Raw genomic sequence first — 14,343 nt, 5'->3', positions numbered from 1 at the left:
GGGGAAGGTTAAGACCCCCCTTGTCTCGACCGATGATCGGCGAACTGGTGGCCATCCGCCGGAAGGGTGAGTCGGAAGGGTGGGGCGGCGCGGTGCAGATGCAGGCGGCGATGCAGGCTCTGGAGCAGGCGACCGGTGCAGAAGCAGACGGGCTCTGGATCGGCAGCTGAGGGTCGGCGAGAGACGGAAGTCGCGCAGCGAGCTCCGAGAGCAGGCTGCTGCGCGTCTCAGCGGCTGTCGCTGCTCCTCCGGCGCAGATGCAGGCGTCGATGAAGGTCAACGACCTGTGCAGATTATTCTGCTCTGCTGCAACGGGACCGGAGGTGGACAGACGACGCCGACTGCTGCTGCTGCTTGCTGCAACGGAGGAGATCTGCTCACGCCGGCTGTTGCAACTGCTCTGCTGGTCACGCCGCTGCTCACGGAGAAGGGACTGCGGACGCCGGAGCTTGGAAACGGAGGCGAGCAAAGGCAGGGGCTGCTCGGTGTCTGGGCCGCGACCGAGCGTCTCGCGTCTGCGTCTGGGTCTAGCTCGGCGGCACTCCGGTGGGAAGAGGCGGGGTGGCCCGGCGGAAAAAAGTCTTCGCAGCTCCGCTCAGGAGAGAGAAAAGTCGAAATTGGGGGCTAAAGGATTTTTTATAAAATATTTGATGTTATGAAATGTAAAAAGAACTTAAAAAATTAAAAAATAATTTATTCTAAAAAAGATGAGAGAATGGAAATTTTAAAATGTAATGAAATATTAGTGGCGGTCTCTAAAGAAATAAAGGCAGTTATTTGGCTACAAATGAGCAAATTTTTTTTTTTGAAACCTTTTTTTTACGTAAGTAATGGTACATGATATTGATGGTTGATTTTGTAAATATAATAATTTGAACTTAGCATAAATTATGATTTTAATTTTTCTCTAATTTACAAAATTGTCATTCAAATCAATTTGAAATTGATTTTCAATTGAAAACTCCCTTTTTAATATAGTATAAATTTTCCGTTTTCTACTAATTCAGTTGGATTAATGGGAATTTCAGGATTAAACTTGGTCATTCATCAACGTAAATTAAAGACGATGGGTGAATATTAAGCTCACTTACGTTTCAAATTCATTCTCATTCATCGTCACATTTGACCCTTCTAACTGAAAATCGAGTTTCTAACGATAATTTTTTTATTATTGAAATTATAAAATTGTCACAGCCCGCCCTAACTATGGATAGTTAGGCCGAGTGATCCACGACTAGGGATGGGGTTAAAGAAGAAGGGGAAGAAAAGGGGCGTCATTTATAGCCGTAAAACTTACTCATCTTAATAAAACTCGTCATTTTTATTCATTAATACTCAATTGAAAATAGTCTATGAAAGACAGCATAAAACTTAATTAATATCATTAATCAAGTTATACATCGTATGAAACCATTCTCTTAAGACTCAAAGTATGACATAACATACTATAACATCAACAACATCTTGCAGCGGAAAGTAGCTAGACATATGTATGAAGACATATTCTAGACAGGTTAACTATTTATTAACAACCCTGGAGACTCCGCTCATTGCAGCACCATCATCACATCAGCTCAACCTGCACATTTAGAAAACATATGCAGGGCTGAGTACAAAAGCACTCAGTGGGCACGTATGCCTAGGTATAAAAATACATGCTTCAAAACTGTAAATTGTCATGCCATCATAATCAGTACAGCAAGGGAGTTTTTCGCTAAAAAGGCCCAAGCTTACTAAGTTCATTTGTGATTCTTAAAGTTCGTCTGATCAGACTAAGTTCTTTTGTAATCTATCATATCTGAAACTGTGTGCCGGAGAGGTGGCCACCTCTCACGGTCACTTGACCGGCCAACCCGCTAGATGACTCACGGTCACTGGTGTACACTAGTCCTGGCAGGATAGCTATCAACTGCTCAGGACCCGAATTCGATTGCATCATTGGCAAAGCCAAAGCAGATAGATATCATACTAAAATTTAAACATTTTATGGCAAGACAACAGTTGTAATATTTTCCAGTTCAAAGATTTGTAACGAAATAACTTGTTCAAAGGTAGCATTAAACTCGTTTGATAGATATATAAAACTGAAATTAACAGTTAAATCATCTCATGCATTCATTCGTATAAGAGGCCTACGACACGCAGGGGATCTCTATATACGTATAGTAAAAGTAATGCCCACCTCGTTGTGTCTCTGTATCAATGAGTAACGTCACTCTCTCCCTCAAGTCGTTACTTCCCAAAAGGACCTTCATCGTTATGAAGAATTGGTGAGAAGTTATAAAAGAAACCTCGATTAATAATCTAATCTCTTTTATGAAACATTAGTATCTCTAATGTTCATCTCTCTTGATTGTTAATCAATATAACAATTATTATCTCTCGTCATTACTCATTAATTATAACATCCTTATGTTATAATTAGCAGCGCTTCAATTAAAAGAAATATTTAACACATCGAAAAGTCCACTTTCTTAGCAGATCTATTCGCTCTCATCTCGTCTAATTAACCAATTAGAAAGTTAAACTTTCCATTAGGTATGTATTTGAGTCACAGGTCAACAAGAATTGACTATGCTCAAATTCTAATTTCACTAAAAATTTCGACATGACCTATTCATATATAATGTCAGCCACGAGATTTCAACGCGTGAATCTCACTACGTGAACTCGTCTCTCGACTCAAAACTTAACATCTTGACATCTTTTCAACGCAAACCAAACAATTCAAAATCATCAAAACTCTTTATCAGTAAACTATCATTTATACTCGACACCAATTGTTCGAGTGTCAGATACCAACATTTATGTGCGTTAATCATAACTCTCACAACTCACACCATTTAGTCATATCGTATCATCCATCAAAACAAATATAATCAAGTTGTTTTCTAGAAAGTTTTGCTGTTTTTGTGTCATCTTTAAAAATTCATAACAACCAACTCAATCATCATAAACTCTCATACCAATTGATCTCAAAAACTTCATGAAGTGTAGTTCACTCTAAAAATGGTAGTTAACCAAAAAGGTTAAAGGTTTTTGGAGATATTGCTCTTTTAGTGCAGGCTGTCAAAGATTGACAGTTTCTGCCAATTTTGTTTAGGCCATTAGAAACCAAGGCAAACCTTAATAAAATTCCATCAAATTTAATCATCCAAAACTAAAGGTATCCTTGAAGATTTGGTTAAAATTTCACAAGAGAAAACGTTCATATGATCTTCCAAATAAACAATGAAACTCATACACTTTTACTGTTGGACAAATATGACAGCAGAACAGGGCATTTTTGAAATAATAAACTGCTCTGTTTCAGAGGTCATAAAAATCTAAATCTTATGTTTTCAGAAAAGTATTGAAGTCTAGTTTCGTTTAAAAAAAACGGTGATGCAAAATCCTTCATGGATTAATAGATATAAACGTTTTTGTGAAGTCTACCAATAGTTGACAGATTCTGTCAAGGATTTTTCAAAATGTCTTTAAAATAGCAAACATCATCCAAAAGACATGAAATTTTGCAGCAACGAAATACACATATCATAGATAAACATACGAAAATTTCAGAGCCATCAAGCAATGAAAACTCATCGAAACATAAGCTTGAAACTGCTGTAAAATGTTGACAGAATTCCAGTTTTAATTTTGTTCAACAATTATCATCCATAAATTGTAAATCAATTAGCATGCTCATGTGATATCGTAGAACACATATACGCAATAATATTCATTATGCAACGTCCCAAACTTCACGAATTTAAATAATCATACTCTAAAAACTTATACAATTTTCGTGCTTGGAAAAATACGAATTTAATATATATCGATTCTAGCATACCCTTAAGCACAAATATCAAGTCAAAACGATCAAACAAAAATCGAAAGACAAGCTAATATGTGAAAAACGGGGCTGCCCTCATGGGTTTCATAGCTACGGTTCGTTCCGTTCTTACTCCCTTCATTAAACATGCTCAACATCTACCCAAGAACAACATACTAAAATTTCACGACGATCCGACGTCGTTTCAAAATAAAGTCGAGAATCGACGTTTTTCGACGTCGACGAAAATCGAAAAGAAAACCATTAAAACGTAGGTAGAGATCTTACCTACTTAGATACGTGATCGAAAAGATGATCGGCGCTCGTCTCGGTGCTCAAATCGGAGGTCAAAAGCTCCGTCCAAGCTTAAATGGAAAATGGCGTGTGTAGTGTGTGTTTTAGGTGTTGTGTGTGTGAATATGTGAGTTGTGTGTGTGGTGTGGGCTGATATAGCGTGAGTTAGTGAGGGGAAAGGGGTTTTGGGCGGTTGGGTGGGGTAGTAATGGGTAGGTAGGATATTTAGGATATTAACCCGTTAGTCGTTAAATATCTCGTTTCGTCTCGTTTTAACGACTAACTACCCATACTCTTCGTTACTCGCCCTCTCAACTCTTACTCACTTTCATTATACTCGTAATTCTATATAAATATAGAAAACGCAAGCTCGTTCTCGAAATTCTGATAAACGAGCTCGGTTCGTTTATCGAGAAATCCCGATTTACTATTCACTCGTCGTCCAAAAATAAAAACTTTCATTATTGGACTCGTATCGAAAAACTAAGAATATTTCTCGACGACGTGCACGTAAGATTTTGAAAGTCGACAAAAAGACGAAATAGCAGTATTTTACTATTCATCGTCAAAAAGTCAAAATTTTCAAAAACGTCTTAACGGACTCAGATCTCACTTCCGAGTTCACCGTTCTCATTCAAATAATTATCTCGAATTATTCGAATACTCAAACTCAATTTCGGATATAAAATCTCACATCATCCAAACATCATCAAAAGAACATCTCAACATTTTTTTTTTTTTTTAAAAAAAAAGAAAACTTCATAACTCATCATCTATGTACAAAGTAATCAAACAAGGGATCTATACCCTAATTACTCAAACTTAAGCAATTAAACACGTCATCAAAAGCCCGGGTATTACATACCTTCCCCCTTAAAATAAATTTCGTCCCGAAATTTGTACCTCTTGTAAATGTTTCGGGTACTTCTCTCACATCTTATCCTCAAGCTCTCTTTCCACTTCTTTCTAACTATCATATCTCCATTGGACCTTATCCAATGCAATCGACTTATTACTCAATTGCCGAATTTTATGATCTAACATCATCTGAGGTCTCTCTTCATAACTCAAGTCTGGTTCTAAGATCATTTCTTCTTAGTAAACCACATGGTTTGAGTCGAAAATATATATCCTCTCAATTGTGACACGTGAAACACGTTATGCACATTTCCAAAGCTAAGTGGCAAAGCCAACCTATACGCTATTGAACCTATCTTTTGCAATATCTCGTAAGGACTTATAACTCTGGGTCTAACCTGTCCTTTAACTCCAAATCTATTCATCCCCTTTGAGGGTAAAACCTTTAAGAAAACTTTGTCTCCTATCTCGAAACTTTGTCTCACATCTTATAGGCAAACTCAAGTAGTGGCAACACATTCTCCCGATGTACTCCTCTATCAAGGATAGTAGTTCTTATCATATCTTCTATCGTCTGCTATGCTAAAATTCATCCTTGTACCCAACTCTTTCTGTAACTCATCCAAAAACGTGATGTAAATTTTTTTTTTCTTTCTGAGGTGATCTACACCGGTACTCAATGCAATCTTATAATCTCACGAACGTACAATTGTGATAACTTATCTGGTCCATACGCGATTAGGATCGGTATGAAATGTGCAGATTTTGTTAGTCGATCTACAATCACCCAAATTGATGTATTTCCTCTTTGACTTTTGGGTAAAGCTGTCACAAAATCCATCGCTATGTGATCCCATTTCCACTCGGGAATCTCCAACGGTTTTAACTTCCCATAGGGTCGTTGGTGTAATGCTTTCACTTGCTGACAAGCTAAGCATCGCTCTACAAACGAAGCTATGTCTCATTTCATTCCGTCCCACAAAAATCTATTTTTTTACAACCTGATACATCTTTGTGCCTCCTGGGTGGGCGGTGTAAGGCGTGTTATGAGTCTCACTCATGATCGTATTCTTAAGTTCATCATCGCGGGGAATGCATCTTCTCCCCTCAAATAAGATAGCATTGTCTGATTTTTTTTTTTTGTAACTCTTGAGATCTCCTGTTCTTATCCTTTCTCGTAACTTGTTCATTGTCTCATCTTTCCTTGTGCTTCAATCACCATTTTCCTCAAACTAGGCATCGTCGCAACAATACTTGCTATCGTCCCTGGTGGTTTTATCATCTCTATCCTCATCTTGTCAAAGTCCTTTATAAGCTCATCCTCTCTCGTGAGAATACATCCTAACTTTGACGAGACCTTTCGGCTCAATGCATCGGCTACTACATTGGCCTTGCCAGGGTGATAGTTAATGTCGCAGTTAACATCCTTTACTAATTCGAGCCATCTCATTTGCCTCATGTTAATATCCTTATGCTTGAAAAAGTATTTCAAAGTTTTGTGGTCCGTGAAAATCTCACATCTAACTCCGTATAGATGATGTCTCCAAATTTTTTTGGGCATGCACAACGGCTGCAAGCTCTAAATCATGCATTGGATAATTTATCTCGTGGGATCTAAGTTGTCGTGATGCATAGACTATAACTCTTCCTTCTTGCATCAAAACACATCCTAGCCCATTCTTTGACGCATCTGTGTGGATGGTATACTCTTTATCCATTTCCGGGACTAGCAGCACTGGTGCTGTAGTCAATTTCCTTTAAGCTCTTAAAAACTCTCTTTACACTCCTCTTTCCAATTGTACTTAACTTCTTTTCTCGGTCTTGCTATCATGGAAAATCCTTTAATAAACCTCTGATAGTATCCTGCTAAACCTAAAAAGTTGCGAATCTCGTTAGGCGTAGTTGGTGATCTCCACTCATGTACAACTTGTACCTTGACAGGGTCAACTTTAATTCTTTCGGATGATACAATATGTCCTAGAAAAGTTACTTCGTTCAACCAAAACTCGCACTTGGTGAATTTGGCAAAAAGCTTCTCAACTCTTAGCGTTTCCAACATCGTTCTCAAATGTTTTGGCGCTCCTGCTCATTCTTCGAATAGATGAGAATATCATCTATGAAAACTAGGATAAATTTATCCAGTTATTGATGGAACACTCGATTCATGTGATCCATGAAAACTACTGGTGCCTTCGTCAAACCGAATGGCATAACTATGAACTCATAGTGCTCATACCTCATTTGAAAAGCTGTCTTAGGTGTATCCTCCTGTCAAAATTTGAACTAGTGGTATTATGATCTCAAGTCAACTTTCAAGAAAAAACTCGCTCCTCGTAATTGATCAAACAAGTCATCTATCCTCGGCAAAGGATATTTGTTCTTGAGTGTCAATTTATTCAGCTCTCGATAATCTATGCACATTCTCAACGTGTCATCCTTCTTTTTGACAAAAAGGACTGGTGCTCCCCACGGGGATACACTACGTCTAATAAAACCTAACTCGAGCAATTCTTGTAGCTGAATCTTCAGCTCTTGTAGCTCCTTAGGCGCCATTCTATAGGGTGCCTTCGACACTAGTGCTGATCCAGGTTCTAGGTCGATAGTGAACTCCAACTATCTTGTTGGTGGCAATCCTGGTAAGACCTCGGGAAATACATCTCTATATTCCCTTACCACTACTACATCCTCAAAGTTTTTACTTGATTCTCCTTCATCATTCAAGTAAACTAGGTAAGCTTGTGCTCCTTTCTTCTTTACCAATTTCGATGCCTGAAGTGCCGAAATGATTGAAATTCTCTTCTTTCTATCAATGTCGTGAAAACATGTCTGTTCCTTCCCAGGTGGTTGGAAAGTTATCTGTCTCTTCTTACAATCAATCGGGCCAAAGTTCTCTGCTAACCATTCCATCCTTAGAATAATGTCTACGTTCCACATAGGCATTAAGTGCAAGGTTCTTGTTTTCATCTTTAGTGATCCTAACTCAAACTCTAATTTAGAAATCATGTGAGAAACTGTAGTAGCTCTTCCTACAGGAGTGATTACTCTCAACTTGGGACTAGCTCGTTTTGGTTCGAGTTTGAAGGTAACATGCTTCAAACACTTAAAGAATGCGAGGCTCCTGTATTAAACAGGATTCTAACTGATGCATCCAATAACTTGCCCAATACTACCTTAAAGTCCTGCCTTAAACCGGCACATAAAACTCAGACATCTCATCATCAGTATCCATCTTCTGATGAGCAAATCGTGATAGCTCACAGAATTCTCGGTTATACTCTACAACCGATTTCTTTCCTTGCATCAAACTTCGATAGTCAGCCTCTTGCTGCTTACTGTACTCCTTGGTACATATTTCTCAAGAGTAGCCTTGAATTGTTCTCAGGTGTAGTTTACCAGTTGCTCGGGTGTTAAAGTCCTCTGACGTGCCTCTCACTAGTCTTATACATCAAAAGAATCTAATAGGATAACTCAAAAGTTGTAAGGGTCCAACCCTAGAATGACATCAAAACAAATTGTTGCAAACAAAATTGTTCAAGAGACTCAAATGAATGACCAGAGGGTAGAATGAAGTAACTACCAGGTCGAACAAAAATGACCTAGAGTAAGAACCCATCTGGCTTTTCAACCAAAAGTTGAAACACGTGGGTTTATAAACCCAAAACACGTCTACTGAGATTTGGATCATGCGGACTGGCCAGGTCCAACATAATCACTCCCCAGTCACACGGGATATACTATCCCGAACTTGGAAATTCTGTGTCTTCTAAACCCTCAACATACTATACATAACAAAACTTAAGTTCACACCAGCAAGCTAAAAGCTTAAACTCAGGGTCCTATGTTCTAGACTCTTGTTTCGAAAGTTCAATATTTTTCGACTCTCCTCTCATGTTGCGGTGGTGGTGGCGGAGTATTATCCCGCCTATCCTTCACATCACACTCTTGATGACATCTTTGAGGCATTTTTGAAATCACAAAAGGAAAACTCAACTCGACCAACGCTCTAAGCATCCTCAAAACTCAAGTTCAATTTACTAACTCAACTTTAAGGAAACCCTCACGGTCACCTTAACATTCATCTGTAAGGCAATAAGCACTCACGAAATGCTAACAAAAAGACCACTCTGGTCAACCTAATATATCCATCAGTAGAATGCCTCTTTTTAGAGGGCTTACATAAAGGGGTTATTTAAACCCTACAAAAACCATAGTATCTATCGTAATGTCCCTTCTAAACCGACACCATTAATAGTACTATGTCTCGGTCTGGACCTCCTACGGTAATTGCTACCAGTTAACTCATCTAGTTGCTACTTTAGCACACTAGGAACATCCATCTATTTAACATCAGTAGGGTACTAAATTCGCATGCTTATCTATCATCATGTCAAAATCTCAAGTACCAGTATCTCCTAAGTAAGTTATATACATCGCAATGTAATTGCAACTAATCAAAAACGAGGGTGTACCGCGCATACTCTCAAGATCATCCTTAGCTCTAGCCTACATCGACTTCTCTTCTCATCCTCATCAACTCTAGCCCTCCTCGGCTACTTCTCATCCTCATTATCGTTTATCATTTTATCATCTTTGGTAACTGATACTCAAGGATCGACTCGATATCTACTACACTCTTCTAGAGTCCCTGGTAGAAAACAAGCATCCGGTCAGTAGATCCGCATAGAAAATCTGGGTATCTGTAACAAATCCCATCTCCTGTGGGTCCAATGCTCAAGACAACATGTCCCATCATATTGAGTGGCTTTCTTCCTTGCTCAATCCTACCACTCGATTGGTAGCACGGGGACTAGGTGCACGATGCCATCCAGTCTAGTAACAACCATAAGGCTTTCATCCTTTCATAGTCTATGAACATGTGTTTGAAAATCTGCTAGGGTATCTCTGTACCACATACTGTACGCCTCGTCCTCGTATCCGATCTTTCCTGAGTTCGATCTCACAACAGTCCACTTTCGTGCAGTGCCAACAGTCCTGGCCAACCTATAAGGAGAACTTTAAGGTGACTCTAGGAACTAACTCTACTTGGCTCCAGCAACAGAAATAAACAAAACATAACTTAGCAAAACTCCTATTAAGTAGTACTGTTATCTTAAAACTCAAGCTCAAAACATCTAAATTCTCATCTCGTCCCGTCTTTACTTAGTAGGGAATCTCTCTAAACAATGATATTAGATCCCTTAATCTAAATCATCGTGACTCAGTAAGACAACTCAACAATTCTCTCTCAAAGCCATCTCCAAAGACTATGGCTCATGATACCTCCTCAAGTACCATTAAGGTTGCGTGAGCAAAACTCGCGTCACAAAATAACTCAACATATCGTACAATATCTCATTGCAGCATGCTAATAACTCATCATTAATCATGCTATTATACTCAAGCTCATAACTCAAACTCATAACTCAAACCAACAAGTACTTAAAGCAATTGCTAATTCTCTCAAGCTTTAGCTCTAAGTTCTCATTTCATCCTTCTACTTAGTAAAAAAAATCTCTCTTAACAATGACATTAGATTCCTTCATCTAAATCATCGTGACTTATCACAACTGCTCAAACAATTCTCATCACAAAACATCTCAAATACATCACATCATAACTCATAATTATGCATCCTCAATCATATAACATCATATGATATAAACGCTCTCATGATTCATCATGTAACATCAACATATGCTCTTACAACATAATAACTCATTATTAATCATGTTGTTATCCTCAAACTCAAACTATGCACCTTTAAAGTGTAACATCATAACTCATCATATAACCTCAACATCATGCTCTTCAAAATTTAACGTCAAATAAACTTTGAAATTTTACATACCTCGTTGAGCCTGGTGTGATGGTGCGCTGAGCTCACGGTTGTTAATAACTATTAGCTTAGTGACTCATTCTAGACTAAACTCAAGACTTCTAATTCAGAGCTTTCCTTCGCTCTGATACCACTCTGTCACAGCCCGCCCTAACTATGGATAGTTAGGCCGAGTGATCCACGACTAGGGATGGGGTTAAAGAAGAAGGGGAAGAAAAGGGGCGTCATTTATAGCCGTAAAACTTACTCATCTTAATAAAACTCGTCATTTTTATTCATTAATACTCAATTGAAAATAGTCTATGAAAGACAGCATAAAACTTAATTAATATCATTAATCAAGTTATACATCGTATGAAACCATTCTCTTAAGACTCAAAGTATGACATAACATACTATAACATCAACAACATCTTGCAGCGGAAAGTAGCTAGACATATGTATGAAGACATATTCTAGACAGATTAACTATTTATTAACAACCCTGGAGACTCCGCTCATTGCAGCACCATCATCACATCAGCTCAACCTGCACATTTAGAAAACATATGCAGGGCTGAGTACAAAAGCACTCAGTGGGCACGTATGCCTAGGTATAAAAATACATGCTTCAAAACTGTAAATTGTCATGCCATCATAATCAGTACAGCAAGGGAGTTTTTCGCTAAAAAGGCCCAAGCTTACTAAGTTCATTTGTGATTCTTAAAGTTCGTCTGATCAGACTAAGTTCTTTTGTAATCTATCATATCTGAAACTGTGTGCCGGAGAGGTGGCCACCTCTCACGGTCACTTGACCGGCCAACCCGCTAGATGATTCACGGTCACTGGTGTACACTAGTCCTGGCAGGATAGCTATCAACTGCTCAGGACCCGAATTCGATTGCATCATTGGCAAAGCCAAAGCAGATAGATATCATACTAAAATTTAAACATTTTATGGCAAGACAACAGTTGTAATATTTTCCAGTTCAAAGATTTGTAACGAAATAACTTGTTCAAAGGTAGCATTAAACTCGTTTGATAGATATATAAAACTGAAATTAACAGTTAAATCATCTCATGCATTCATTCGTATAAGAGGCCTACGAAACGCAGGGGATCTCTATATACGTATAGTAAAAGTAATGCCCACCTCGTTGTGTCTCTGTATCAATGAGTAACGTCACTCTCTCCCTCAAGTCGTTACTTCCCAAAAGGACCTTCATCGTTATGAAGAATTGGTGAGAAGTTATAAAAGAAACCTCGATTAATAATCTAATCTCTTTTATGAAACATTAGTATCTCTAATGTTCATCTCTCTTGATTGTTAATCAATATAACAATTATTATCTCTCGTCATTACTCATTAATTATAACATCCTTATGTTATAATTAGCAGCGCTTCAATTAAAAGAAATATTTAACACATCGAAAAGTCCACTTTCTTAGCAGATCTATTCGCTCTCATCTCGTCTAATTAACCAATTAGAAAGTTAAACTTTCCATTAGGTATGTATTTGAGTCACAGGTCAACAAGAATTGACTATGCTCAAATTCTAATTTCACTAAAAATTTCGACATGACCTATTCATATATAATGTCAGCCACGAGATTTCAACGCGTGAATCTCACTACGTGAACTCGTCTCTCGACTCAAAACTTAACATCTTGACATCTTTTCAACGCAAACCAAACAATTCAAAATCATCAAAACTCTTTATCAGTAAACTATCATTTATACTCGACACCAATTGTTCGAGTGTCAGATACCAACATTTATGTGCGTTAATCATAACTCTCACAACTCACACCATTTAGTCATATCGTATCATCCATCAAAACAAATATAATCAAGTTGTTTTCTAGAAAGTTTTGCTGTTTTTGTGTCATCTTTAAAAATTCATAACAACCAACTCAATCATCATAAACTCTCATACCAATTGATCTCAAAAACTTCATGAAGTGTAGTTCACTCTAAAAATGGTAGTTAACCAAAAAGGTTAAAGGTTTTTGGAGATATTGCTCTTTTAGTGCAGGCTGTCAAAGATTGACAGTTTCTGCCAATTTTGTTTAGGCCATTAGAAACCAAGGCAAACCTTAATAAAATTCCATCAAATTTAATCATCCAAAACTAAAGGTATCCTTGAAGATTTGGTTAAAATTTCACAAGAGAAAACGTTCATATGATCTGCCAAATAAACAATGAAACTCATACACTTTTACTGTTGGACAAATATGACAGCAGAACAGGGCATTTTTGAAATAATAAACTGCTCTGTTTCAGAGGTCATAAAAATCGAAATCTTATGTTTTTAGAAAAGTATTGAAGTCTAGTTTCGTTTAAAAAAAACGGTGATGCAAAATCCTTCATGGATTAATAGATATAAACGTTTTTGTGAAGTCTACCAATAGTTGACAGATTCTGTCAAGGATTTTTCAAAATGTCTTTAAAATAGCAAACATCATCCAAAAGACATGAAATTTTGCAGCAACGAAATACACATATCATAGATAAACATATTAAAATTTCAGAGCCATCAAGAAATGAAAACTCATCGAAACATAAGCTTGAAACTGCTGTAAAATGTTGACAGAATTCCAGTTTTAATTTCGTTCAACAATTATCATCCATAAATTGTAAATCAATTAGCATGCTCATGTGATATCGTAGAACACATATACGCAATAATATTCATTATGCAACGTCCCAAACTTCACGAATTTAAATAATCATACTCTAAAAACTTATACAATTTTCGTGCTTGGAAAAATACGAATTTAATATATATCGATTCTAGCATACCCTTAAGCACAAATATCAAGTCAAAACGATCAAACAAAAATCGAAAGACAAGCTAATATGTGAAAAACGGGGCTGCCCTCATGGGTTTCATAGCTACGGTTCGTTCCGTTCTTACTCCCTTCATTAAACATGCTCAACATCTACCCAAGAACAACATACTAAAATTTCACGACGATCCGACGTCGTTTCAAAATAAAGTCGAGAATCGACGTTTTTCGACGTCGACGAAAATCGAAAAGAAAACCATTAAAACGTAGGTAGAGATCTTACCTACTTAGATACGTGATCGAAAAGATGATCGGCGCTCGTCTCGGTGCTCAAATCGGAGGTCAAAAGCTCTGTCCAAGCTTAAATGGAAAATAGCGTGTGTAGTGTGTGTTTTTGGTGTTGTGTGTGTGAATATGTGAGTTGTGTGTGTGGTGTGGGCTGATATAGCGTGAGTTAGTGAGGGGAAAGGGGTTTTGGGCGGTTGGGTGGGGTAGTAATGGGTAGGTAGGATATTTAGGATATTAACCCGTTAGTCGTTAAATATCTCGTTTCGTCTCGTTTTAACGACTAACTACCCATACTCTTCGTTACTCGCCCTCTCAACTCTTACTCACTTTCATTATACTCGTAATTCTATATAAATATAGAAAACGCAAGCTCGTTCTCGAAATTCTGATAAACGAGCTCGGTTCGTTTATCGAGAAATCCCGATTTACTATTCACTCGTCGTCCAAAAATAAAAACTTTCATTATTGGACTCGTATCGAAAAA

At 37.8% G+C, this 14,343-nt stretch overlaps 2 long non-coding RNA genes across 2 annotated transcripts; both read right to left on the bottom strand.

Moving 5' to 3' along the window:
- Positions 1 to 1,302: 1,302 nt before the first annotated feature.
- On the bottom strand, positions 1,303 to 4,216 carry LOC130989489 (uncharacterized). Its single transcript, XR_009090640.1, has 3 exons — positions 4,103 to 4,216; positions 2,183 to 2,249; positions 1,303 to 1,579 (listed from the first exon to the last, which is right to left on the bottom strand). It is a non-coding gene; the product is annotated as an uncharacterized LOC130989489 (long non-coding RNA).
- A 6,894-nt stretch (positions 4,217 to 11,110) lies between these two features.
- Positions 11,111 to 13,966, bottom strand: LOC130989492 (uncharacterized). The gene is made up of 3 exons (XR_009090643.1): positions 13,855 to 13,966; positions 11,935 to 12,001; positions 11,111 to 11,331 (listed from the first exon to the last, which is right to left on the bottom strand). It is a non-coding gene; the product is annotated as an uncharacterized LOC130989492 (long non-coding RNA).
- Between the last annotated feature and the right edge of the window lie 377 nt (positions 13,967 to 14,343).

Source organism: Salvia miltiorrhiza, chromosome 6 (assembly GCF_028751815.1).
Source record: "Salvia miltiorrhiza cultivar Shanhuang (shh) chromosome 6, IMPLAD_Smil_shh, whole genome shotgun sequence".
Lineage (NCBI taxonomy): Eukaryota > Viridiplantae > Streptophyta > Magnoliopsida > Lamiales > Lamiaceae > Salvia > Salvia miltiorrhiza.
Note: the sequence above shows the minus strand (reverse complement) of the source record. Positions and strands in the feature narration are given on the sequence as shown.